A 24,867-nucleotide genomic window follows, 5' to 3' on the forward strand; every position below is an offset into this window, starting at 1 on the left:
TGGACTGAACACCTCCCCATGGACCCCTTCCCCAACCCACGCAAACCACCCTTGTGAAGACTTTGGGAATTTGATGATCCCAGGTGCCTCATGGAAGTGCAATCCATACCGGATTCATCCTCCTGAAACAGGTCTGTTTCACTTAGCATAATACCCTCAAAGTTCAGCCGCGTTGTCTCGTGTGTCTGAATTTTCTCCCTTTTGAAGGCTAAGTAATATTCCATCGTAGGGATGCTACTCAGCCATTCAACTGTAGATGGACACTCGGGTGCCTCCTGCCTCTCAGTTATGGTGAATAGCGTGACTGAGAAGGTGGGCATACAAACGTCTCTTTGCAACCTTAGGTTGTTGCAGTGCAGGTATTTGGAGATTTTTGGAGACAGACCCAGAATAGAATCACTGGACCATGTGGTGATTCCACGTCTTGCTGTCAGAGGACCTTCTCTGCTGTTTTCCACATGATGCTGACAATGCACGGGGACCCAGGCTCCCACATCATTGCTAGCTCTTCTTATTTTCTGTTATTATTCATGTGTTTATTTTGGTCTTGGGGATTCAACTCAGGGGCACTCGGCCACTGAGCCCCATCCCCAATCCTATTTTGTATTTTATTTAGAGACAGGGTCTCACCGAGATGCTTAGGGCCTCACTTTTGCTGAGGCTTTGAACTTGCGATCCTCCTGCCTCAGCCTCCCGAGCTGCTGGGATGGCAGGCGTGGGCCACTGTGCCCGGCTTATTTTCTGTTATTTCTCTTTAAGCAGAAGCCATCCTAAGAGTGTGGGCAAACGTCTCCCTTCTGTGGGTGGCAGAGGTCACGGCACACTGCACTCAGGACCGCTGCTGAGCACCTCCTCTTTAAACCTGCTGCCCAGAGGCCCCAGGTTTGTCCCCGCTGGAGAAGCAGACCTGGATCTGGCCTGAGATGCAGAAATGTGCCCAGGTCCATATGATGCCAAAGGAATGGGGGAGACCAGGTTCCAGTCCAAGGTCGGCCCTGTTTGCAGTGGGTGAGCACAGACACCATTCCCCTGCTTAGCCTCCGTTCAGCACTCCAACAGTGAGGGTCCTGGTGATTTGTTATGTGGATTCAACTATCTACATTAAGTGATCCGCAGATTCTATCTACCTACCTGCCCCTGATCAGTGTTCCTATAGCTCCAATTTAAACCCCGTCCCCTTAGCCTACCTCCAGGGCACAAAAAGATACTCCTCTACTTTCCTTTTCTTTCTCCCTCCTTTCTTCCTCCCTCCCTCCCTCCCTCCCTCATTTTGGAGGGGGCTCAGAGGCGCCCTATTGAGTAGACTACCTGGGAGGACTCTTCTTTGTTGTAAACGACACCCATCTCCCATCTCCCACCCCCCCTTGGCCCACACCAGCCTCCTCCTCCTTTCTATTTCCTCCAACCCCTGCCCACTAGCATTTGCTGGGGATTGGTTTTAGGGCCCCCAAGGACACCATGACCCACAGACGCTCAGGTCCTTTATGTCAAATGGCAGAGTGTTTGCACAGAACCCTGTGTGGCGCTCCTGGGTCCTCTACATCATCTCTAGATGACTTAAGTACCTAATGTGATGTAAATGCTATGTAAATAGTTGTTCTACTGTATTGTTCAGGGAGTAATGACATCAAAAATGTCTGCGCATGTTCAGTACCTTCCCAGTTTATCTTTCCTAAGTATTTCTTTTTATGGGGAGGGGGCTACCAGGGATGGAACCCAGGGGCACTCAAACACTGAGCCACACCCCAGCCCTCCTTTGTATTTTATTTAGAGACAGGGTCTCATGAGTTGCTGGCACCTGGCTAAATGGCAAGGCTGGCTTTGAACTCGTGATCCTCCTGCCTCAGCCTCCCCAGCTGTGGGATGACAGGCAGGATCCACTGCCCCTGGCTTCCTCTGGTATTTTTGACGCATGGCTCCTTGGGTTGTGGAACTCACGGGAACCCACTGTGTGTGCATGCTGGAATGAGTCGACATGGGGCGTGAGCTTCTGTGGACTCCAGAGGAGGCTCCCAGGTCTCTCCCTGGCTCTCTTCTTGCCCAGCTGAGTTTTTGAGATCTACCATGTCGCTGCCGGTCCATCTGCCTGTTCCTCTGACAGCGGCAGAATACTTCCTGGTTTGTCTCCCGCCGCGGGTACATGACAGGTGAGCGCCCTCGGGCCTGTCTGCAGCTCTATCCCCAGGGACAGGAGCGCTGGGCTCCTGCACAGGGAATGTCGCCCAGCTTGGTCAGAGGGTTCTTAGCAGGGTTTGCCCCGACTCCAGCTGGGTGTGGGACTCTTGGTGGCTACAGTGTTGCTAAGACTTGATCCTCTTCCTCTCTGACTCCTGTTCCTCAAATGGGGCGCCGGGCAGGGCTGCTTCAGGGCTATTTGGATCTAGGCATCACTTGCCATTTCGGCAAACCGTCCTCTAGTCATTAGCAGTTCTCTCCCCACCCCCACCCCGCCGCCTTTTTGGTGAATTGTTTACTAATAAATCTTGCTCACCTGATTGCCAGGCTTTCAAAGCATTTGCTTTTGTGCATTTTCTAGGCAGCTCTCGGCAGCTCTCTCTTTTCACTTGTAAGCACTGTGCTAAATTTATCTAAGGCGTCCAGGGAACAAATACCTAAATAGGATGTAAGCAAATCTATCTTTAATCACTGCCGGGAGCTCTGGTATTTGGATACTTTTAAGAAATCCTCCCCTTTTTCATTGAAGATCACAAAAATATCCTCCTGTCTTTTCTGTCCAGTTTTTACTTTTCAGATTTAGGTCTTTATGATTTTTAATATGTGCCCGTGAGGTCGGATTGCTCCTGTTCCCCACAGACTGATTGGAATCCTCCAGAGAATTTACTGGATAATTCATCATTTCCCCACCATGACATCTTCTCTCTCTTTCTCTCTCCCTCTCTTTTTCTTTCTCCATTTTGTTTCATTTATTTGTTTTTTGTTTTTTTTTTTTTAATATACTACCAGTATGATTTGAATCAACAACCCAAGCTGAGCCTCTCTGCCCGTTGATACAAAAATCAAGCCTGCAGAAGGGCTCTGGAAATTTCCGGGTCTGATCACGTCTCAGCACACATGGCACAATTAAGCTCCCCGTTCAAGGACATGGTGTCAGATCCTGCCTCCTGTCCCCCGCCCCCGGCCCGCGCCCCGCGCCCGCTCCCCTCCCAGGCGCAGGACCGTGTTTGGGTGTGAGCGTCTTTCAGGGGCAGACCACCTCCCAGCCTTAATGATAGATTAAATACCAAATACCTTAACATTTGAAAAAAAAAATGACATTTATTATACCGGGTTGTAAACAGAGAAAAAATTACAATAGAACCCAGTGTAGCTCGTACATAAACGGCACCCATTCCGTGTAATGGCGCCGAGAACGTCAGTGCTAACAAGCACATAATTGGCACCAGGGAGATAATTTTTGCCACCTTATGCAGAGGGGGAAGCGTCGTGCATAATGATTTTACTAGGAATATTCTTTATTCAACAGGCCTATTTGCATAACCCTCCCAACTTTCTCGAGTTAATACAACATGCTCTGGAGACCCTGCCAAGTCCCTTCCAGGAGACGTCTGTTGGACCGAGATGCCACTTCATCTGCATGCGCCGCGGGCCCGGGCCGCGTTCCTGCCGCCTGCGCGGCGTTTGCATTTGCGGACAAGCATCCGATTCCGGACGTTTCTCCAGAGCCGGGTCCTGTTCCTCTCCTGCTCACCGCCCTCGTGTCCACGCCCAGCACCGGCCCAGTGACGGGAAGTGCCCAGTTGGGTGGGATTTATGTATGGGGGAGAGTCACGATCCAATGGGGGAAGAGGATTGCTTCACTGTAAATGGGAATCACCTCCCAAGGTCAAGTGCCAGTCATTGGCTGACTGAGAGGTAAAAACAGAGCCCTGTGCTTTGTGACCAGGGTACACACCTGGGATTCCAGTGATTCCCGGAGGCTGAGGTAGGAGGATCACAAGTTCTGAGGCCAGCCTCAGCAACTGAGCAAGACCCTGTCTCAAAACAAAAGCAAAAACAAAATACAAAAAAAAAAAAAAAAAGAAAAACCCCAAACAACAGAAACACCACATATATATTTTTCTTTATACATATACTTTCACATATATGTGTTTATGTGGTGTTTGTGGGTGTGTAAAGAAAAAAATTAAAAAGGGCTGGGGCTGTAGCTCAGTGGTAAATTGTCCCTAGTACCCATAATAAATGCATAAATAAATAATAATTCTTCTTATTTTGGTACCAGGGGTTGAACTCAGGGGCCTCCACCACTGAGCCCCATCCCCAGCCCTATTTTGCGTTTTATTTAGAGACAGGGTCTCACTGAGCTGCTTAGCACCTTGCATTTGCTGAGGCTGGCTTTGAACTTGCGATCCTCCTGCCTCAGCCTCCCTAGCAGCTGGGATGACAGGCATAAGCCACCTCACCCAGTTAAATTAATTAATTTTTTAAAAAGGTCGTCCTGACTTTGAATCTCTGTGTTTACAAACAAATTCCCTCTTCCCTTCAGGGAATGGAGCATCGGATCTCAATCAAATGTACTTGCCACCAGCTTTTCTATTTAACATGATTACAATTCAGTGGATCTAAACTTCAGGTCCTCGGGGACCTGGGCCACTGGGGCTGCTGCTCTGGATGGCAGAGCACCAACCGCAGGGCATTCTGTTGTTTCACCCCAGCATACAGCTGCTCTTTCAGGCATGGAGCGCGTGTTGGACTGTCTTAGATCTTCCTGTACCTAGTGCTAGTTGGTATTTGGGCTCTAGAGTCACGGATCTGGTCTCCAGTCCCGGCTCAGGACTTCACTTCAGGTATGAATTTCAACCTCTCAGAGCCTCAATTTTGTCCTCTGCAAAATGGGCTGATTGGAGGTGGCCATGCTCAGAAAGAAGTCTGCATGGTGTCTGGCTGCGTGTCCTACAAAGAGGAAACTGGCCTTCAGAGAAGTAATGGGGCTTGTTGAGGTTCCCGTGCCAGTGAGCAGTGCTCTGGGGTTCAAGGCAGAATCCACCCGGCGCCTGGGGGCGGGAGCTCAGGGAGGGGAAGGTGGGAAGTGGGGCAGGGATTCCAGGAGGGGCAGAGGGTCCTGTCCCCAGCAATGCTGCCCTCCTGCCTACCCCAGAAGCCACTGCTCTGCACAAAAGTCTAAAGAAACAAAATCCATTTAAAATAAAGAAGGAAAAACTTGACCAAAGAGAACTTAGATTTCACATAATAGATAACTGTGCCTGGGGAGGGAAACAAGTATCCTAGGATCTTTTATCTTCTTAATTCAGGCACTAGAAATCTCAGGTCTTTTAATTCCTGATGTAAAGCCTCCTTTTCTGTATCTCAGCCTTGGTCAACAAAGAACTAGACTTGGGAAACTCTGCTCACTGATAAGTTTTATTTCAATGAAACACGCCAGGAACCCAGATGAAATTCTTCATCTAGAAAGGAAATGAGTTGCTCTAGGGGAGGAAAAAGGGTGACAGCTTCAGGTCTGGATAGCTTCAGGTGCCACGTTTGGGTTTTCTCCTCCTGGCTCGGCTTTTCTCTGACCTGGCTATCTTGTCTCTGTCCCTTGTGGTCAGATGGCCTCCAGCAGTACAACCCTTTTGCGATGTTCCCCCGCTGCGGGGAGAAAGACAGTCCCTCTCCTGAGAGTTGCAATAAGTCACAGAAGTGGCTGTCACTGAAGGGTGAGGGTCACGGACCCATCGCGGTGACCTGCAGGAACAGACCCCTCTGTGGTGGTAAGGGAAGGGGTGGGGGCAACTGGAGTCAGGGAGTGGAAGGAGTGCGGGTCCCTCCAGGAAGGTAGACACCCTCATCCCAGGAGACAGGACAATGGCCGCTGGACAGACAAGCACCACGGAGGTTCGCAGGATGTTGTGGGATCAGTCCTGACCGTGGTCCTGCCTGCTGGCCCGCACCACGTCTGAGTCGCCACCATCAAGTTTGTCATCCTCCACGACAATCAAGGAGCGATCGATCCCCAGAGCCTGTCCGGGCTCTTGCGCTCATGATGAGCAGCGGGGATTCAGGGCAGCGCTGAGGTGTGCAGTGGCGGGACGAGGTCACCAAGAGGACCGCTGACCAATGGCGCCCTGATCCAGGGAGGACTGGGCTTCTAGACTGAGCTTCAGGTTTCTGAGCCGAATTCAGGGCCCCCTTGGGCATCCCCAGCAGGGACTGAGGGGGATGCCACTGAGGGGAGGGGATGCTCCTGGTCAGTCCTGAGATGGGGCGGCCAGCCCAGCAGGGGGCAGTGAGGGAGGAGCAAGGTCCCTCCTGGCCTCCTGGACTGGGCAGGGCGTGGCTAGCCATGTGACTCCGGTGTGTGAAGGAGCAAGGGTCCCCTCCTCTGGTCAGAACTCACTCTTGTCCAGGAAACGCAGCGTCCAGACGCAGTGGCCGGGTTTCAGCCCCTACTAGCCGGGGTTGGCCGCCTGGTGGGCAAGACTCAGCTCAGCAGCTGCTCCCCCGCCCCCTGCCTTCCCCCCCCTGCCTGTCCTCCCCGTTCTTATTATTCATGCCCCAGAAATCCATCCTTTTTATCTTGGCCACGCAGGTACCTCTCCTCTGCACGGCCCTGGAGCGCCCCAGCTGTCTGCCCTTGCAGGGGACCCTGGCCCTCCTCTGCCCTTCTCGAGGCCCCCACCTCTGAGGCTTCCAGAACACCCCACCGCTGACCGAATGCATCTCCACTTCCTCCCCGGCTGAAGGGCTTTAACTCACAGCCCCAGACCCCGGTTTTGACAGGCGCGATTCGGCTCCCTGCCCATCTGGGCCTCCCGTCTGGCCCCCTGCATGCGGCCTGAGCAGGTTGCTTTATGGAGATCATAAATATTACTTCCTCGATAGGATTCCACTTAGGTTCCCAGTGACTCGCTCAAGCAGATCTCCCATTTAACACACGACTCTCTCTTCAGAGGAGCAGAGAAAATATTGTTATTGGGGAGAGGCACAGCTGTGAGGCCCGGGGAGGAGGGCGGCGCCCCGAACTCACTGCCCAGGGACCCGGCCCCAACTGGACCCTGGCATCCCGAGAGTCCTGCCGTGAGCAGGACGATTTCAGGACATGCTCCGGCCATGTCCAGTGGGGGTCTCTAGAGCAGGATCTCAAATGTCACACGCTATGTTGAATCTGGTCTCACTGGCTCCGGGGGTGAAGTGGGACCAATCATTGATCTGGTGGTGGTGAGGAGCAAGTGCACCACCCGATTCGTTACAGGCATGCAGTTGTACAGAGTTTGAATTTTAAAATTTTCATTTGAGTCAAGAGTCATTTTATCCAAGGTTGAGTGGGTGAAGGAATGGGGGGGACTGTCCCATGGGAAAAAGGAGTGGAGGCTGTTAGCGACAACTACTGGTCAAGTGGGGTATTGCAACTCAGCTCTACTCATTTTTCTGGTCCCTCGCTACAGGTTATTTGCATGCATCAAATGTTTGTCAAAACCTCAAAATTAAAAAATAAATTCATATTACTGAGGTATGATTTATCTGTAATAAAATTTACCCTTTTGAAGGGTTCAGTTTGATGAGCTTTGACAAAATGTTTCCAGTTGTATAACTGCTATCCACCGACGCTATCAACCTGGAGAACAATTTGGTCTCCAGGACCCCCTTCCGGCAAGTTCTAATTCGGTCCCTATCATTTTGCCTATTTCAGACCATCATTTAATGGCATCAAATACTTTGTGGCATTTGAGTCTGGCTCCTCACATTTTGTGATTAAATGTATCCATAGTTGATTTATTTTTTAATCAGGGGGTACCAGGGATTGAACTCAGGGGCCCTCAACCACTGAGCCCCATCCTCAGCTCTGTTTTGTCTTTTATTTAGAGACAGGGTCTCACTGAGTTGCTTAGCGCCTCACCACCGCTGAGACTGGTTTTGAACTCGCGATCCTCCTGCCTCAGCCTCCCGAGCCGCAGGGATGACATGCGTGTGCCACCGCACCTGACGTCACAACCATCTTTAAAAGTGATACATTATACCCATTTTAAAGAGAAGGAAACTGAGGTTCAAAGAAAATAAAATATCAGGAAGTCAGTCCTGTAGAAATAGCGGACCTAATGTGGCTCATCCCACAGGCAGGCCACCACTGGATTTGACGCAGGACGGATCCCCCACTCTGGGAGTGCTTATCCTGGGAGTATTTCCTGCCTCTCCTCCTGGGTGACTTCATGTCATCTGAGCCACACCATACCTCTTCCACAGCCCTCCTGTCCTCCTTGAATAAATGCTGAGGACCTCCAGGACCCTCCAGGAGGGGGTTACCTCCAGGGGCCCCAGGGCTGTACTGACAGGGACCTTCCGCTGAGTCCCGTGCCCAGCAGGGAGTGTGATGGTCTGTAGCAGGTCTCTGCTTGCCAGGAGCCACCTGGGCCTCGGGGGTCGGGTCCCATGGCCCCGCCTTTTCCTCCTTCCCTTGGTTTTCCCACTAGAGGAAGAATATTTTAACAGGAGCAGAAGGGCAGTCCCCATTCTGTTCCGCTGTGTAGCTGTTTCAATTCCCGGAGCCTCGGTTTTCACATCTGCACAGTGGACACACTCTGCCCTTCCCCTGACCCCTGGAGAGGGTCATTGGCGGGGACCTGCAGCGGGTGCACGGCTGGTTCCTGACCCGCTGAGCTGAGGGCTGGGCGCTCCTTCTGCTCTAGTTTCTCTGCAGGAGCTGCTCCCTCCTCCCTGGAGCGGGAGACAGGCCCTGGTTTTCCTGGGAAGGTGGAGGGTGTTGGGAATCCATCCGCAGTCCCTGCCTTCCTCCCACGCAGGCCTCTGCCTCACCTGGCAGATGAACTACAAATCAGCTCCTGGCACTAATTCTTCCAAGGCATTTGCATCAGCGGGGGGCTGTATTTCATGCCTGGAGAACGGCTCCCTCCCGTCTTCCTCAGCCCCCTGGGCTGGCTGCAGCCTCTCCCCGTCCCTAGCCACCCCCTCGCACCCTCTGCTGGCCTGGGCCTCTCGTCCCACCCATGTGGCCACCTGACATCTCCCCTGTCCCCCGCTATCCTCTGTGTCCTGTAGGAGGCTAGAACTGCCTGTGTTCCTGGCCACTGTACCCCACCTGGGCTTTTGTATTATGAAGAGGAGGAAAAGGGGAATCTGAGGCTCAGATGAGGTCGCGTGGACCCCCAGGGCAGTGCAGCAAGATCGCAACAGTTCTTGTGTGGTCGTTGAAATAGCTCTCCGGTCGGGCAGCTTTATCACACTCTTACCCCTGAGTCTTACAGAAACCCGCTGAAAGAGTTGCTACGCTCGTTTTCAGATTTGGGGTGAAGACACTGATGCTCAGAGAGGTCAAGCCACTAGTCTCAGGTTGCACAGCTGGTAGGTGGTGGAGCTGGGAATCAGTCCTGGGCATCGGTGCTCTCGGTGTTCCTAGTGATTTGGACGACTGCCACCCACGGCAACAAAGAGACCAGTGGCTTTCCCTGGAGGAGACTCCCACAAAGCCAGGTTGCTGTGTAAATTCCAGGGAGGCTCAGATCAGAGGCTAAAGAGAACCTCATTTGGTTTGAAGCCTGCTCCCTTCCTCCCTGTTTTCTGCCCCCCTCCTCACCTTCTCCCCACCCCAATCTTTTTTGTGTGTCTGTTTATCAGTTTGTGCCGCCTCGCCTGGAGCAGGATTTAATAATGGTTTTGTTAATAAATCAAGGGAAGAATGACAGTATTGAAAAAAAAGAATGGAAAGAAGATTGAGTGACAGTGGGAGAGCGTGGGGGAGGGGCCACCTCCCAGAAGTCTCCAGGGCCCTCTCCGCACGTGCCCAGGTGTGGTTATGGGGTGGCCCGGGGCCGGCTGTGGGTGGGAGACCCGGCTGGCCCTTCCTGGTGGGGAGAGGCCTCTCCCTGGGGTGGGTGGGCAGAAGGGAACTGCAGCCCCAGACCGGGATCCTGCTGGGAGGCTCTGAAAACCTCCGTGAGAGCAATGGCCACAGGAAAAACAGGGACTGCAGGTCCGCAGACCCCGGCTCAGCCTGAAGGCCACAGGGATCCCCAGTCTCTGCTCCTCCTCCTGGTCCCTGGGGCCCATTAGTGCTGACCCCGGGCATTGGACCCCGAATCAGTGACCAGATGCTCCTGCAAGACAGCGCCTGGCAGAAGGGGGCCTGGCCCGAGCTGTGCAAGGCCTTGCTCCTGCCTGGAGTGGCCCTGCGTCCCCCTGGGGCCCCAGCCCCCTGCAGGAAACCCACCTGGGCCCACGCCCTCCAGAACAAGACCCTGTCCGCCCCGCCCTCGCCTCCAGCCCGGCCCGTCATGGGGCACCAGGCCACCTCTCTTCCCGTCCGCCATCCTTGGGGCCCTTTAGCGGGCAGTTTCCTCCCCCTGGAACACGGTTCCTCTTGTCCCTCCTGACACTGTCCTTCACGTCCTTCAGGCCCTGCCCGAACGTCACCATGTCACCATCCCTGTCCGACCTGTTTCCTTTACCCGTGTCTGCGCGCGCGGACAAGGGCCCTGTCTTCCTCCTTCCCTGCTCTGCGCCCGAGGTCTGGGGACCCGGTCCCCGGAGTCATCCATCAGTGAGGTTCCGGGCTCCGCCCAGAGTCTCAGCCTCTCCAGCCCCCGGACCAGGGAGGGGGCTCGGCCTGGGGAAGGTGGCGGTGCTTTCTCCCCTCAAGGGGGCCCGGCAGGGATGGGCTTGGGTGGCCCGGAGCCTCCTGACGAATGAGCCTGGTCCTGGCGAGGGGCTGTTATTGATCTGAGCGGGCTGTCAGCAGGGGCGGGTTGTAATTGCTCTAGTAGTTTCCATTGTAACCACCAGCCCCGAAGGGAAATTAAACTCTGCCGCTAATGGGGTATGTGATCCTTCAGCCTTTGATGTATTGAGTCCAGCGTGGTCCCCGGAATACTGAGTGGCTACTCAGAACATCATTTTGAAGCCGAGGCTGCCCGGGAGCTGCTGTGCTTTTTAGGCCTGGGGAGGGGGTGGGGCTGAAAGATGCCTGCGGTTTCCTGCCCCGTCTCCGCGGAGGCTGGGAGCATCTCGGAGCGCCGCACCCGGGGTGTCGGAGCTCAGTGGACCTCGGGCGCGTGTAGCACCTGCAGCCTCACCTGCCGCGATCTACTGCCCGTGGCCAGGCTTGCTCGCAGAGCCCCATCTGACTAGGTCACGCCCAGCTTCAAGAGCACCGTGGAATCCTACTGTCTAGGACCTCACGATGCAAAGTGGACCCGCAGCCTGAGCCACCCCTGAAGCGGGTCAGAGGTGCAGACACTTGGGCCCCACCGGAGCCCCACTGATTCAGGAGAACATTTCCTGCACCCGGTCAAGCCAGAGAAGCACCGGACTAGAAGATACACCACTCTAAGCGCATTCTCATGGTCCAGTGGTCATTTTGACTTGTGGATGTAACATGGTGCTAAGGGGCCAAGGTGTGCAGATAGGTGGGCTTTGGATTGAATCCTGACTCAACCATTTATCAGCAATTTCTTTTCCTGCTTTGAATTTAATAAGGTTGTTGTGAAAAAAAAATATTAACATGGATATTGCTTGGAAGAGTACACAGCCCAAACACTGAAAGAAATAGCCAATTTCCTTCAGCTCTTATTCATACTAGAGTGTGAATGACTGATATAACCAGCTAATAGACAGTGAGTTCTTACAGGGACCCATTTTTCAGAGAAAGAAATGAGACTTAGAGAAGTGAAATGAGTGGTTGGAAAGGGATGGGGTGGGGATCTGAGCACAGATCTGACTCCAGTGTCCAGGTGCATAAGGTCAACTAATACAGGCTTCATTCATTTACCAACGACCTGGCAGATAGATTGCAGATGGTGAAGCAAAACCCGGAGACAGGAAGCAGCACCTAGGAGTCCCAGCTCCTGGGCTGTAGGGGGTCTGGTTCTCTTAACTCCAAGTTATCCTGCCTGCCACCGGCATTTCCTGAAAATAGATGTTACACAAGGCACCGTTCCTGTCCCTGGGGATGCTACAGTGGCTACGCTGGGCCCCGCATCCCAGAGCCCAGGGTGGACACCAAGGCTCCGTCGACACACTGCAGGGTCGCGGATCTGATCACTTTCAGATGTCCTGGCGGCTCAGAGGACCCTCCCTGCCAGTCCCCACTGCTCTGCTATCTGCCACGCCCACTTATCTCCCGGCCCCGCCCACTCCTCTCCCGGCCCCGCCCACTCCCCTCCCGGCCCCTCCCCCACCCCACTCCTCTCCCCCGCCCATCCTGTCGCTGCACCCCACATCTCCTGGGCTTGCATCCAAGCTAAATAGGAGAAGGGACATATTTTATCTTGGGATCATCTCTCATGCCATCATTGCCTTACAGGAAATGACCATTTCTCTTCTGGGAGTTCCTCTTGGGAGAGGGCCGGGACTGGGTCCTCCGCGGGCACCTAGTGATCTGACAGGAGAGCTGGTTTCTCTGGGGCAGGAGGTTCCATGGCATGGGGTGAAGGATATGGACACCCGGAAATTCAGGAGGCTGGACTGCTGGCCGGGCATACCTTCCTTTCATGCTGTTTCTGATGACCTTGGGAAAATCGCTTAATGTCCTTGGACTTCTGATCCTCACTTCTTAAAAGATACTGAGCACAGAGCCTAGGAGATGACCCCAGCTGCCCTTGGACAGCAGAGCCTTAGTCTAAGAGCTGTGAGCCTCCCCACAGGGGCATGCCCCGGGTTTGTGGACACTGTATCCTATGGTGGCTTGGAGGTCTCCTGGGAGAGGAGGGGACATGAACTGGTCCACGTCCTCCCCAGTCCCCACCCACCGAATATCAATCAAGGGCCCTGGCACAGGGGGCTCAATATTCTACTCTCCAGAGAGACCCCTCGGTGCCCTAGGAGCAGGGACAACCCCACCTAAAAGCCCCCTCTGTAAATTCATGATGGTGACCTTGCAGAGGTCAAGGTCACGGTAGTCTGCAGCTCCACGCCAACTGCCCTAGTTTACCCTAGCTGTCACAAATCGCCACCAACAACACACAGTGATAGCCTTGTCATTTTGGAGGCTGGAGGACTAAAATCGAGATGTCCACCGGGCAGAATTTCTTCTGCGGCTAGAGAGGCGACTGATCTCCTTTCCTGGCCCTTGAGCTCCCGAGGCCACCTGCTGTCCTTGGCTCAGGGCTCCTTCGGTGCTTCCTCCACCCCTCTGCCTCCAAGGCCACATCTTGGAACATCTGAAATTTGTAAAGAGCACCCATCCAAGACTCTGGCACTCACAAGGTTCCACCCTTGAGACCACCTCAGGTTTCAGATTTTGGATCAGGGATGTGGAACCTGTGAAGTCCAGGGGAACCCTCCCGACTTTGAGGATTTCGTTAGTTATTGACAGACATTTAGCACAGCGCCTGGTAGGGGAGCATTGAACAAGTTAGCGATGGCGACTTCAGTTATTGCTAATGTCATTACTACGATTGCCATCCGGGCTGCTGACATTACGGCTGCGATGGCCAGAACTCCAAATTCCTAATTCCCAAAGCGGCCGTGGTCAGCGCCGCGTCCAGTTCACACGCGAGATCAAGGAAGCTCAGAAATGCAGCCAGGATCCCGGAGCCAGGGTGGTGTCGGGCTTGAGCTCTTCTCCATGTGACTTCAAAGCTCATTTTCTTGCAGGGCATCAGGCTGGGGCAGAGTGTGACCCAGTGAAAAGTGACTCAGGATGACTGAGGAGAAAGGACAGGAAGAAGCTGGAGGCAGAACGTGAGCAGAGCCGGATTGACAGCTCCGCCCCAGACGGCCGTCCCCATCCCCACCGAGGAAAGAGGGAAGGGGGGTGAGCCTGGCCTTGGGGCCGTGGGTGGTGGGGGTGGGGGAGTCTTCCTGCTAGGGCTCTAGGCTGACCTGAGAAGATGAGGTTTTCAGCTGTGAGCGCCGGAGAAGGAAGGCAGCTGTGGAGCCGCCACCTGGCCATTGGGCAGGGGCTCCCAGGTACCAGGAGGAGGAGCTCAGCGTGACCCGGGACAGGCCCCAGCGGCTCCTGCTCTCTGGCCAAGGGTTGCAAGTCTGACTGGCCCCGGGAGTTGCAAGCGGCGATGGAGCAGGGTAGAAGCCCCAAGACCTTGGAGTCCGCCCTGGAGGTCCACACCCAGCTCTGTGGACTCCTCGCTAGTTCCTGAGCTCCATTCTCTGAGCCGGAAATGCCTCATGACATAAGAGGGTCAGCAGATCCTGCTTCACAGGGCGGTGGGGCCAATGAAGTGAGGTCAAGTTCATAAGGGGCCTGGGGGGTAGAAAATGCCCGAAGTAGATATCCAGGATGACGGTCACGGCTCAGGTCTCCCCAGATGTCCTGATGCCAGCCACGCGGGTGTTCCTGTCTCGCTTCCTCCCGTGGGGGACTGATGGACGCTGGCGGTGACTTCTCCACATCTGGTCTCGAGGTCTAGACGGGCCTTCCTCAACCTGGGCTAAGACTGGCCTGAGCCTTGCACAGACTGGATCCTCGCGGGGGCTGCCGCTGCCGTACTCTTCTCCAACACAGTCTCGGGATCCAGGGCCGAGGCAGGAGGATGGCGAGTTCAAGGCCAGCCTCAGCCACAGCGAGGCTTGAGCAACTCAGGGAGACCCTGTCTCTCTATAAAATACAGAATAGGGCTGGGGACGGGGCTCAGTGGTCCAGTGCCCTGTGTTCAATCCCTGGTACCCACCCCACCTCCTCTGGGCCAGGAGTGCTTTAGAGGAGACCTAGGTCAGGCATTTCATGGGTCATCCCGGCTGAGATGGTAGGTGAGGTTCCCGGGGAGGTTTGGACGTCTGTGTGTCTCATTTCATGAAAAGGAGACATACGGTCCTCTGGGGTAGAAAAGTACACACTAGGTCCCTTTCTTTTCCTTTTTAAATTAATGACTATTATATCACTTGCACATTTAAAACATGCTGCCAAGTTAGGTAAGGCCAGTTCTGGGGACCGGCCACCCAAGAGCTGTCCGTGGTGCTGAAGCATTTCACTCAGCCTTCTCCCAGCGCGCACTCACAGGGGAGGGGGGCTTGGTCCAGTTCATGGTCTCCACTCCCAGAAACCTTCCTGATTTCACCTCCTCATCACGTTATCTGTAGGTTCTGATGTATGTCCCCTATGTCCACCTCACAGCCCTGACCCTAGACTCTTCATTACCCACAATGCAGCTCAGGCTGCAAATTGAATTCTTGAGCTGGTTCCAAACTTCATTTTCCAAATTCCACAGAATATCCAGCTCTGCTCTGCCAGCACAGGAATGGTGGGTTTTAAGCTACCTTTAAAAATTCTTTAGATTTGTTCTTTTTAGATGTACATGACAGCAGAGTGTATTCTGACATGTTATACATACAAGGATCATAACTTATTCTGATTAGGACCTCATTCTTGTGGTTGTCTGTGATGTGGAGTTTTATTGCCTGTGTATTCTCACATGAACATAGGAAAGTTAGGTCTGATTCATTCTGATGTCTTTCTTATTCCCATCCCCCTCCCTTCCCTTCATTCCTCTTGGTCTAATCCAATAAACTTCTATCCTTCCCTCCTCCCCTCATTATGAATCAGCATCCCTATATCACTGCGAACATCCAGCCTTTGGTTTTTTGGGATTGGCTTATTCACTTAGCACGATAGTCTCCAGTTTTATCCATTTACCAGCAAATGCCATAATTTCATTCTTCTTTGTGGCTGAGTAGTATTCCACTGGGTATATATGCCACATTTTCTTTATCCATTCATCTGTCGAAGGGCACCTAGGTTGGTTCCATAGCTTAGCTGTTGTGAATTGAGTTGCTATAAACATTGATGTGGCTGCATTACTATAATATGCTGATTTAAAATTCTTTGGGTATAAACTGAGGAGTGGGATAGCTGGGTCAAATGGTGGTTCCATTCCAAGTTTTCTGAGGAATCTCCACACTGTCAAGCTATCTTTGAGGAGGACTGTGCTCTTTTTTTTTTTAAGGAGAGAGAGAGAGAGAGAGAGAGAGAGAGAGAGAGAGAGAGAGAGAGAATCTTTTTCGTAGACGGACAACACAATGCCTTTATTTTTATGTGGTGCTGAGAATTGAACCCGGGTCCCAACCATGCTAGGCGAGTGCTCTACCGCTGAGCCACAATCCCAGCCCAGGACTGTGCTTTTTACAAGAGGCAGAAGGTAGCAGGAAGGCTCAGTGAGTCGGGGCAGCAGTATTGACCAGATGTGTACCTTGAGGAGGACGCTCAGTCTCCCTGAGCCCCACCCCCCACTGGGAAGTCTCCAGTGACACCCACGTCCCCCAGCAAGCCCCTCCTCTGTGGTCACTGTCAATTTTTGTCCTCGCCCTCTGGAGGTCCTCAGGCACACCAATTCCGTATTTATTTAGTCCTCTGTATTATCAAACAAAACTGGATTTGATCAAAATCAAATGCATATGGTGGGCTGAATCCTGAGTTAACTGTCACAACAACGTCAACCTCTGAATCAGCTACCATTTGGGGCATGGAGCTAGGAGGTCTCCCTCGGCCTCCTGAGGTCTCAGCTTTGCTCGAGTTGCATTTGATGAGTTTTAAGTGTATTTAATTCCATTGACTTATTCATGACTCATTGAACAAATATACATTCGGCGTCTATTGTGTGCTAATTTGGGAGCCCTCTTGACCAACAAAGTATGTCCTCCACCTCAAAGAACTCTTATTCCATTGGGGGGGGGAGGGAGACGGTCGCTCACAATGCTGCCTGGTTGGGGGTCCTGTGACCACGCTGGTGGCTGCGGCAGCGCAGAGGACGGGCACCCAGCTCTAACCCGGCCTGCATCAGTGATGGACGGGAAGGCTTCCTGGAGGAAGTGTTCCCTGAGATGATGCTGAAGACAGGGACAAGAGTCGACTGTGACAGAGATGGAGAGAGCACTGGAGAGGAGTTCTCAGGCTGGACGTCCATAATTCCAGAGACGGGGGAGGCTGAGGCAGGAGGATCGTGAGTTCAAGCCAGTCTCAGCAAAAGTGAGGCCCTAAGCCACTCAGTGAGACCCTGTCTCTAAGTAAAATATAGAACAGGGCTGGGGCGGGGGCTCAGTGGAGGAGGGCCCTGAGTTCAATCCCCGGTACCGCCCACCCCCCAAATAGGAGTGCTCAGTGGAGGAAGAGACTGCTGCAGTTCCTTGGAGGTACAGGGGGCATCCCCCTGAAGGGACTGTCTGCAGGAAACAATGGACTCTGGACGGCAAGAAGCCAGGATAAGAAAGTAAGCAAGGGCCAGCGGTCTCGGGGTCACCCTGGTGTCCTTGCCTTTCCCTCCAGGGAGGCAGCGGCAGGGTTCAATAGGAGGACGATGGGCCAGAGGGCAGACAGTGGCCCTGACTGCAGGTTGGCTCCGTAGCTTAGCTGCTGTGGGTTGGAGGAGCCGGGAGGCCGGGGAACGCGCTGGAAGAATCCAGGTGGGAGGACGGAAGGGGCTGGTACCGCGGAGGGACACGACTGATGGAACAAAAGCGGTAATACTGGGGGACGCGGGCGAGGCCCTGTGAACTGGGTACAGATGGCAAGGAAAAACGAAAAGAAAAACAAACAACAACAACAACAACAAAAACCAAGCTGTAGTCCTCTCTCCCTCTCTCTCTCTGTTTCCTTTTTTGGTCCCAGGGATTGAACTCAGGGGCCTCAACCCCTGAGCCCCACCCCAGCCCTGTTCTGTGTTTTATTTAGAGACAGGGTCTCCCTGAGCTGCTGAGGGCCTCGCTGTGGCTGAGGCTGGCCTTGAACTCGCCATCCTCCTGCCTTCGCCTCCCCTGAGCTGCTGGGATGGCAGGCGTGGGCCACCTTGCCAGGAAAAGTCCCAGGTCTCTTGTTGGGCCAACTGAACATCTGGAGGGCTACCACCGAGGAGAGGGGCAGGAATGGACACAGGCGGGTGCTTTTCCTTTCCGGACTTAGTGACCTTGCAGGGCCACGGGGCGTCCAGATGAGGTCCCAGCAGCACAGGGCTTGGCAAATAGGTCTGAGGGGAGACAGAGTCAGATGCAAACGTTCCGACTTCTCTCCCTTCCACCCGATTCCCCAAGGATCTTTTCCCTTCCTGAACTCTTTGAGCTTGTTGGTGCCACACAATTAGGCACTTAATTGCTTTCTAATTGATCTGTGCCTTCGCCTGTCTCTCCCCAGACACAGTCGCAAGCTCCCTGAGGGCAGAGGCCTCCCGCGGGCGGGCGCCGCCGGCTGGAGGAGGGGCGTGGTCAGCTGGTCAGCCACCCAGGGCGGCCCTGGGCCTCGGCTTTCCCGTCTGTGGAATGGGCGTCTTCAGCCTGGCTCCAGTCCCTCTGCGATCCTCAGCCCCACAAAAAGAAAGAGGGAGCAGAGGGTGGGGTGTGTGTGTGTGGGGGGGTGCAGCTCTGTCTTCCGAAATGCCCTGCCCGGATGGCTCCCGGATCAGGGTGTTGAAGCAGGAAACAGAAATTAAAAGAACAGAAGCCACAAATGAGGAGCAGCGCACGGTGGGTCGGCGGCGGGCGGGAGCAGAGCTGCGAGGCCGCGATTCCACAAACAAATCACTTTCCCAAGCGCTTCTTGGGGGAATCGCAGCTCCTGGAAATGAAACACAAACAGATTATTAAAAAAGAGCTCCCCGTTGGGAGAGAAGCAGTATTTACAAGAGAAGACGCGCCAGGCCGGACCTCTAATTGCCGTTCATTATCTCCTATTGATTTAATTAGCTGCTGCCGGGGCGGGGTGGCGGCTGCCGCAGCGGGGGGCCGCGGGGGGCGCGATCGCGGTGACCGGGCGGGTGGCCCGGCCTCCGCCTCCTCCCGCTCCCCGAACACGGGGGTCAGCGCACAGGGTGTCCTCGTGGGGCGGAGGGGTGGCCACGGCCGGGGGCAGCCAGCCAGGTCCTGAGCCCCGCGGGCTATGGTGTCACGTCGTCGCCTCATCTGGGCTGCGGCGGCTGCGAGGAGCTAATTAGCCGCAGTAATTAGGGCGGGAGAGCCCTGGCCATGTGGAAGGGAGCGGCAAGCCCCAGCCTGGATGGCCCAGCCCGGGGAGGAGGCAGGAGGGAGGCTGGGGGAGGAGGACCCCTCTCCCCAGGGACCTCTGGCCCCGCAGCGTGGCTCTTCTTGCCCCTGCTTCTCGGGGTTGCTGCGCTGGTGGCCTCTCCATCCCTCGGTGACACAGAGGCTCTAACGGAGCAGACGGTTCCAGACCCGGAGAGCAGGTCATTAGCCGTTGTCTCTAGTGGTCGTCAGGGACCAATTGTTTTGAAGATTTGGGGTTTTTAATTGCAAGTGATTAATGGGGGAGTTGGCAATCAGGCTTAAAAGGTTGCTAATTGCTCTTTTAACATAATTGTGTCCGAGAGAGTGAGAGAGAGAGAGAGAGAGAGAGAGGCGCTCTACCCTCTCCTGGGCTGGGCGTGTAGAATGCACAATGTGGACAGGTGGCGGTGTCCCTCCTGTTCCTGGTCACACTGATTGTGCATGAATCTGTGGTGCGTCTGACCCGATGCTGGGCGCTGGAGACACCGCTGGGAATGAGACAGAGTGGAGACCTCAAGGGGCCTCCTGCCTGGTGGGCTGGGCGTTCCCTATTCTGTATTTTATTTAGAGACAGGGTCTCACTGAGTTGCTTAGGGCCTCGCTGTGGCTGAGGCTGGCTTTGAACCCGTGATCCTCCTGCCTCAGCCTCCTGAGCCACTGGGATGACAGGAGTGCGCACCGTGCCCGGAATGAAAGAAATATATTTTCAATCAATGTACAAAGTTCTCGCACTATTAGGAGAGGTCCTGAGCTCTCCTTACTCAGAGCCTGATAACTTTACATTCACACACAATTAGAGCAAGCTCGGTGAGCAGACCTACCTCTCACAACAGGTAAATAGCAGGGCCACCTGTACAAGGGCCAGCATTTGTGCCATCTCCCATCCTACAGAGAAGGAAGATGAGGCTTATGAAGGTCGAGCTTATGAGAGGCTGCACAACTGAGAAGTTAGACCTCAGTCTCCTAAACTGGTTCTTATTGCATCTTCCTGATCCCCAAAGATCAGAGGAAAATTCCTTATAACTTTATTTTTTTGCATGGGGAAGTAGCAAATATATTTCGTCTGGTGCATGAATTTTGCATTTCTTGACTGTGGTTGCTCAGAAAGTTGCACTGAATGAGAATCCCAAATGTACATCCAGTCGCAGGGCAGGGGGTGAGGGAGGATTGGTGATTGATTAGTAATGTCTGCTTGGACCAAGGAGCAGGGAGCAGTGGTAGAGATGCCCCAGACTGGCCATCCTTCATCACAGGTCATCTGCTTGTTTTTCAGGTTTGTAAACAGAGTGGAAGGACCAAGGCCCCTGGGAGTCTCCTCAGCAAGGATTCTCCACCTGGATCCCACAGGCAAGGGAAACAGGAACCAGGTCTTCGTCTCTTTTGGAGTCAGGCATCACTGAAAAGCACCGGTCAGAGAAAATGAGCAGGTGGAGAGATGGCCCAGAAAAGGGGGCAGCAGAGAGCAGGCAGCTGCAGAGGTGGAGGAGGGCAGTCCAGGTGGGCCCTCAGGAAGGCCAGAGCACAGAACCGGAGAGGCAATGAGTGGGCGAGGGTCGGGGAAGGGGCTGGTGAGACTGGCCTGGGGGCCGTGAGTCAGGGAAGAACGGTGGAGAGAACTAAGAGTCTCAGCCGGGCGCGGTGGCCCACGCCTGTCATCCCAGCGCTCAGGAGGCTGAGGCAGGAGGATGGTGAGTTCAAAGCCAGCCTCAGCAACTCAGCGAGGCCCTAAGCAACTCAGCGAGACCCTGCCTCTGAATAAAATCCAAGAATCTCATAGAGGAAGAGGTTCCTTCACGTGGCTGTTCTCAAGGTCAAGGTCATGGTGCTGGGTACCCCAGGTGCTCCAGAGGGGTGACGTCCCTCTCCAGGGCTTCTTCGAGGCTCACTCAGTGGATGCTTCCTATGCACCAGGCCTGGGTGCTGGGGTGTGGTGAGAGGCCTGGTTCCTGCTCCGTGACCCTTTCCATCTGGCGGGAGAGGCCGTGTGGCTGGTCCAGCGGCTCTGGGCTGGCCCCAGGAGGGCTGGGCTCTGGTCTCCGTGGTCATGCCTCCCCACAGTTATCCCGAGGAGGCCGTGTCCTGTCTCAGCTCACCCCCTTGTTCATACGCCACTTCTCCCTGGCCTCCACCCTGCTTCCCCCTGCCCTCGGGCTCCTTTCTGCTCCCCTAGCAGTGGCTCTTTGATGACAGGGACTGTGTCTGCCTTTCCCTGCTTTTGCTTCTGTTGCTAAACCCAGCACGGGGCTCTTCACTACTCATTGGGGCAGAATAAATTAATAAACGGAAGTTGGGCCCCGGTGGGTTCCAGCTGGTAGAAGGCCCATTTTGGCTGGGATTTCTCAGAATCCGTGGTCAAGACAACTGATCAGGATTCCAGGAAGCCTGGATTCATACTCTGACTCTAACATTTGTCAGTCATTTGATCCTGAGTCATCCCTTTACCACCCTGACCCTCAGTATCTTCATCTGGAACACGGTGGTCATCAGTGAGCCTGCTACAGGGCGTTGTCTCAAGGATGAAATAAGATAGCACTGAACTGAAGTCTGATGCTCAGAGCTTTTTGACGTTAGGTATTGAATATTATTTTTTACTATTATCAGTGTTTCCAAATAGCACAGTGAGGATGCCTTGGGTGGGCAGAAGTACTGTAGAAAAACCTCAACTAGTGAAGTGGGGACGGGAGGAGGACCAGGCCTTGGAGCACCACCCAGGCCCGCGTATCAGTCTTTGGCGGGTCCGGGGCGATGAAGAAATCAGTACCTCGGCGCTCTGATTTAATTAGCTGGCTGATATTGCCCTATCGATCACTCCCTCTGGGCTGCCAACCGGGGGACGTGCACTTCACCCCTCACCGATGGGAAATGAAGGCTGACATTGACCTGTTTGTCCAAGCCCCGCCGGGGAGCCCGGGAACCCCCTCCTCAAACCCACACTTGAGTTTGGGTGAATCTGTCTTGCACAGCCTCAGCCTTCAGCCGGCCTCACCCCTCCCCCGGCTCCCAGGCCCCTCCCGTGGCCGCTTTTCCAATTGAATTACCTTTAATATTTTTTTGATGGAAAAAGTGCTCGCTTTATCTCTGGTGCTAACTGCCCTAATTGTTGCCTTCAACTCGGGTAATACCTCATTAATTCAGCAGCTGCCTGAGTCTGCAGGAGAAGCCGCGGCCTGAGACTCCCCTCCCCACTCTCCCCCAGCTGTGAGGCTGGGCTTGAGCCCCTGTTGACTTGGGGCTCCCTTGGGGCGCCCTCTCCCTCATCCTCTGTTCCTTTCCTGGGAAGAGAATTCACATCAGATTAAGCCCCCCCCCCCCCAGGAGCTGGGAGGAAAGAATGTTCCACAGCAGCCCAGAGAGGCCTCTGGGATTTAGCTGCGCTCTGACGTCCCCCCATGTCCTGCTTGCGCAGGAACCATGAATCCAGGGCTTCCCCAAAGAGGTGACACCCATCACGAGCCCCAGGGACCAGTGCTTAGGTAAGTCACTGCTGCATGTTCCTCGGGGGAGTCTTGGAGGACCACCGAGCGCACTGGCAAAGTAAAGGCCCTGAGAAGGTCTGCAGAGATGGAATCGGTTGGATTTTGCCTCTTCTAAGGATTTCTGAGCAGCTGACTCCCTTTATGCAAGAATTCATCCAGACAGTGTAAAGGAAATGTGGAACACCTGGGAGGTGCACCTTCTGGGGGTGGATTTATTGAGGTAAATTTCACATAAAATTAAATGACCTAAAATTAGCAGTTGTATTATTATTACTATTATTATTATTATTTGGTCCCTGGGATTGAACTCAGGGGCCCTCGACCACGGAGCCACATCCCCAGCCCTGTTTTGTGTTTTATTTAGAGACAGGGTCTCACTGAGTTGTTTAGGGCCTCGCCGTTGCTGAGGTTGGCTTTGAACTCCGAATCCTCCTGCCTCAGCCTTCTGAGCCGCAGGGATGACAGGCGTGGGCCACGGCACCAGGTTAACTGTTGTATTTACTTATTAGTTTTTCTTCCCAGTGCTGGGGATGGAACCCACGGCCTTGTGCCTGCTAGCTAAGTGCTCTGTCACTGAGCCGCATCTCCAGCGCTACACATTTCCAAGTGGATTAAGTGCCTTCACAACGTTCTGCAGTCACTGCCTCTCCTCGTTCTAAGATATCACCAGCAAAATAGAACCGTACACACATTGAGAAGCCAGTCAATGTGTGTGCGGTTCCATTTTGCTAGTGAAAAATGGAACCAGCAAATGGTTCCACCCAAACCTTCCTTCTAAATCTCACTTATGGAAACTTCCACTACTCTCAGTAGTTCCATACTGGGGACTAAGACTTTCATGCCTGGGCCTTTGGATGACATTCAAGACCAGACCATAAGTCAGGCATGGTGGTGCGAACCTGTAATCCCAGCTACTTGAGAGGCTGAGGCAGGAGGATCGTAAGTTTAAGGTCAGCCTCTACAACTTAGTCAGACTCTGTCTCAAAATAGAAAATAAAAAGGGCTGGGGATGTGGCTCAGTGGTGGAGCCTCCTGGGTTCAATCCCCAGCACCACAGTAAGAAAAGAAAGAAAGGAAGATCCAGATGGTCTCAGAGGCTCAGCTGAGTTTGAACCCGGGTCTAGCGCCCTTGCGCAGATCTGAGTAGCTTGATTCCTCATCCAGCTACTGACCTCCGTGTCCAGGAGACTGTAAAAGAGCCCAGGGTGTGCCCCGTATGGCTGAACCCTGCAATGTCATCTCCAGGTTTGTCCCACAAGGCCCCCGCCTGTTGACACTGGAAAAGTCGTCCCAGTGTCCCCCTCTTCCCCCAAAGGCAGAGACGCTTGTTTTTCTGGAGGTGGATGGAGACCCACATGGAAGGAAGGGGTGCCTGGTGTCTGAGCCCAGTGTCCCCTGGGTCTGGGCCAGTGCCGTGGGGACCAACCCTCGTCCCCTGGCCGCTGTCTTGAAGGTGCTCCTGGCAGACGGTGGAGGCATGGTCAGCATCTCCCATGAGCACCCCTCAGGGAGCCTGGAAGTGACACTCCCTCCTTTGCAAGGGTCCCCACATGCCACTTGTCCCCTGCCACCGGGTGCTCCCACTCTTCCTGGTGACCCCCAGGACCCAGTGTCCCCTTGGCTGTCATTTGCTGCTGAAGGGAAGGGGGAGGGCTGGGGAGGCGCCTCCGCCTGGCTGGACGGCCACTCCACTCTGCTCTTCAACGCGCCCCGGGGCCTTGGATTTGATGGGGTCATGTCAGCGGTTCTCAGAGTGGGGCTCCCGGGAGCTTCAAGGCCCTTCGGGAGACTCTCAAGTTTGCCATAATGTGAAGAGAGTCTCTGGATTTTTCTTTCTCAGGTCACAATGGCGTCTCCGAAGGAGTTTTTTTTACCAAATACGATTCCTGCTGCATGGGACAACTACTTCGCAGAGCCTGTGGGACGTGGATGGCGGCGTTGCTTTGACGGTAACTGGAATGTGTGCTTGGGTACTTTGCTTAAAAATTTTCTCAGTCGTATCTATTATCTGTCTCTCTTTCTTTCTATCTATGTAATTTTGGAGCTGGTGATTGAACCCGGGGTACTTTATCTCTGAGCTACATCTCCAGTCATGCTTTTATTTTGAGAGAGGGTCTCCCTGTGTTGATGAGGGCCTTGCTATATTGTTGAGGCTGGCCTCCAACCTGAGATCCTCCTGCCTCAGCCTCCCGAGTGGCTGGAATCACAGGCGTGTGCCACCAGGCTCAGTCGAACTTTCTGTTATGACTTCTGACGTCATAAATATTGACAGGCACAACCCACATACACAAATGCTTTGGGGAGTTCCTAATGATTCTTAAGAGGATCTATAAAAGTGTCCTGAGACCAAAATGTTTGAGAATGAATGGTCTGAACCGTATGAAGTGGCTGACGTTGCATCCTTTGGAACTATGACGAGGGCAGCTCCCTACCAGCCCAGGCCCCCAGGGGGATTCAGATGCTGGCTCAGCCCTTTCCC

Source organism: Callospermophilus lateralis, chromosome 1 (genome assembly GCF_048772815.1).
Source record: "Callospermophilus lateralis isolate mCalLat2 chromosome 1, mCalLat2.hap1, whole genome shotgun sequence".
Lineage (NCBI taxonomy): Eukaryota > Metazoa > Chordata > Mammalia > Rodentia > Sciuridae > Callospermophilus > Callospermophilus lateralis.